The following is a 3,399-nucleotide window of genomic DNA, read 5'->3' on the forward strand; positions in this document are numbered from 1 at the left end:
AATCTACTTCTTTTATATTATTTTTTAAAAAATATCTCAAACAACCAAACATCAAATCAATTCTTAATTCTTTATTATTTCTTAAACTAACATTGTTTATTTTTTCAAAAATTTATTTTTTCCATTTATTCTCAAATAAAATTATTTTTTTTATTCAATCTAAATTTTAATTATTTATATTATATATATTTAAATTATTATTTTTATAAATTTAATTATATATAAATTATTATTTTTACAAATTTAGTTATATATATATATATATATTATTATTATTTTTATAAATTTAATTATTTATGTTATATATATATATATATATATATATATATATATATATTTAAATTATTATTTTATATAATATAAAAAATATTTAGTTAATCATTTACCACCCAAACTTCCATGGCATTAGAACCCGGAAGAGGAAGAAGAATATGATCCTTGTCCTATATCTCCATTCTCCACCACCAACCATTATTACACATTAAGGAAGATTCTGCCTTCACAACCAGATAGACTTTTCTAGATACAGCTGTTTGCATTCTTATTAGATGTTGGTATTTTATTATACACAAAGCAAAGCATCTAGTCATCTACATCCATCAAAAGAAACAAATTAACGCAGCAGCAGCAGCAGCTTAGTAACCACTCATTCACATCTTCTTTCCAATCCATTCCCAGATCAAGCCTCCTGCAAAAAAAATGGGAATAAAGGATTATCAATAACAGGTAGTAGAACAACCCAATTTTTCCATCTTTAGACAAAAACAAAAAAACAGGGAGAGGTGGTGGGCGGTAGGTTCCATATTCTCTTTAACATAAAATAGTTTACCCCTGGAAGAAAGCCATGGATGTCATCAGTAGCATGAACAGTTCCTGTGCTAATATATGACTGACCATTTTCTTCTATATCTTCCAACCTGCAGATGTCATACATGGGGGAATTATTGAGAAATCGTACGCAAAAAAACAGAGAAACAAGACATCTCCGTTCTAGAATTCCATTTGATGAAGCGTGTTTTAATACAATACTATAATCTGCAGCACAGTACATGAGTCAAAGGATGCACACCGATAGAGATAATTGACCATAATCCCAGCACTTTGACAAAAGCCTTTCTCCTGAACGATCAGCCATCCAATTTATTCTTCCAATCATCTACCATAACATAATAAACACGAACACTTCGTTTCATTTATATCTAATTTGATCCCAGTATAATGAAGGAATCTAGCAAGAATGTGATAGTGACTTGTAGATATATTATGGCTTATATCTACAAGTTTCGTTGTAGGGTGTGTAAGGTGTTGTTGTATTTGTGGTTTTGATGTTGATGGATTTGTATTTTTTTATTTTTTTTTATGATTTTGTATATGTTTTTTTTGTCATTGTGCTTAACCTAAGCAGACAAATAATTTTGTTTCTTAAAAATATATATAGATATACTATGGCTTAGGAGGACAAATATACTAAAATGTTTTTGTTTTAAACAACAAAAGGACAAGGTCTTTCATAGGAAATAGCATAATCAGATGAAGTATCTGTTTACCTACCGCCCCATTCTGCAAGTGGAAATTTGCAACGGAATCCAAAGCTCTTCCTCTCTTCTTCTCTAGCAAAAGGTACCTGCAGCAAAAAAACAACCCACAAAGAACAGATAATGCTAGGAATCGTGGATGTGCAATTATTTCCAGTTCCATGAATAAATTGTATCAGCATCCAGCCACACTGTCAAGCAAAAAATCCTACGCTTTCTATGACTTACCCAGTGCCTATCCAAACAAGCAGAAATTTAACCCTCTACCTGGCACATAATCGCATCATAGGGGCTTCTAACACAGACACGAGTTCATCAGACTTTATCCATTCATAATTTCTTGATGTTAACAAATTCCATAATACTTTCATGGCATCTTTCTCCCCCGTGAGCTCCATTTGAATGGAGGCAATAATTATATATTACTTACAGAAACATCTACAATGCAACGCCAAGAAAGAGGGATTGGATTATTATGAATAGATTGAGCTGAAGCAATACTTGGACGCGTCATGTAATGCTCTTTCTTCTTCCGGTTCCAAAATGTTCTCCCTGAAAGTAGAATCTGATCTTTCAGCAGATACCAATTTCGCTAAAAGCCATTGTGTATATCCTGGGATTGGGCTAAGTGTTGCAAATGTCTGAATGGAAAAACTATCAACTGATGTAAGAAAATTCATTCAACGCCTAGTGACTGCACCACATATGTGCAATGGTAGACAGGAAACGAACCATAAGAATGTGATCTGTTTACTGTAAACACTAGAGTCTAGAATTGAATATGATTGTCACAAAGATGAAAAATATGCAGACAGATAGTTGTTACTCACATATATATTGGGCATATCCTTTTTCACCAGATCAATTACTCGCTTAATTAGGAATTTTCCGAGATTGATCCCTTTCAAACCAGGCTGCCAATTTTAAAATAAAACAGCAAATTAGGCACAGAAAATCAAAGCTATCAGAAATGGAGAAGATAATCTTTATTTACGAGTACAAAAAATTTGGACCTGAGTTGACGATATTGAAGAAAATAATGCACAAGTTGCCTCACATTCATGCATTGAGGGTTCATCCCATAAAACTTCCTGGAATTGGGAGTCGCCGTCAGACAGACATAGAATTCTGAGTAGGAAGACAAGATTTTACCTGAATTGTTTGAGAAACGTTCTTCTGAAGAGCAACTTCTATAAAGATTAATGGTTCACCTGATCAAATATTTATAATTAAAACCAGTGAATGGATAATAAGTTGAGACAGAAAGAGCATATACTTATCGATAATAAGTTGCTTATGCATACACAACAAAGTATGTACAGTTTCTAACTTTGTGATCTCATCAGTCAGCACTCAGTTGTTCCATGGTTGCCAACCAAAACAATCGAATCCCAGTCGGGTGTGCAACAGAATATTCTCATAGGTGTTTGATAAGAGAGAGAGAGAGAGAGAGAGAGAGAGAGAGAGAGAGAGAGAGAGAGAGAGAGAGAGAGAGAGAGAGAGAGAGAGAGAGAGAGAGAGAGAGAGAGAGAGAGAGAGAGAGAAAGAGAGAGAGAGAGAGAGAGAGAGAGAGAGAGAGAGTGCTTACTGATCCAGGCGAGAGAAGTCTCATTCTGGTTCTCATCAAGATGGCGAGACCTTTCTTGTTCATAGTTGGAGAGAATTCAATGGAAAGTTTGCAGAGCTTTACGTACTAAAATGAAACCTAAAATTAAGAGAGAAAACAAAAACCATAATCGGTTAAAAAAGATTATTATTTTTATAAAAAAAATAAATATCATTCTCAATTTTAATAAAATTACATTCAAAACTTAATTTGAAATAATATAAAATAAATTATACAGTGTAATTCCGCAAAAACCAT

General features: G+C 32.9%; 1 pseudogene; it reads right to left on the minus strand.

Moving 5' to 3' along the window:
• Positions 1–679: 679 nt before the first annotated feature.
• LOC124913214 lies at positions 680–3,399 on the minus strand (annotated as a pseudogene).

Source organism: Impatiens glandulifera, chromosome 1 (genome assembly GCF_907164915.1).
Source record: "Impatiens glandulifera chromosome 1, dImpGla2.1, whole genome shotgun sequence".
Classification (NCBI taxonomy): Eukaryota; Viridiplantae; Streptophyta; class Magnoliopsida; order Ericales; family Balsaminaceae; genus Impatiens; species Impatiens glandulifera.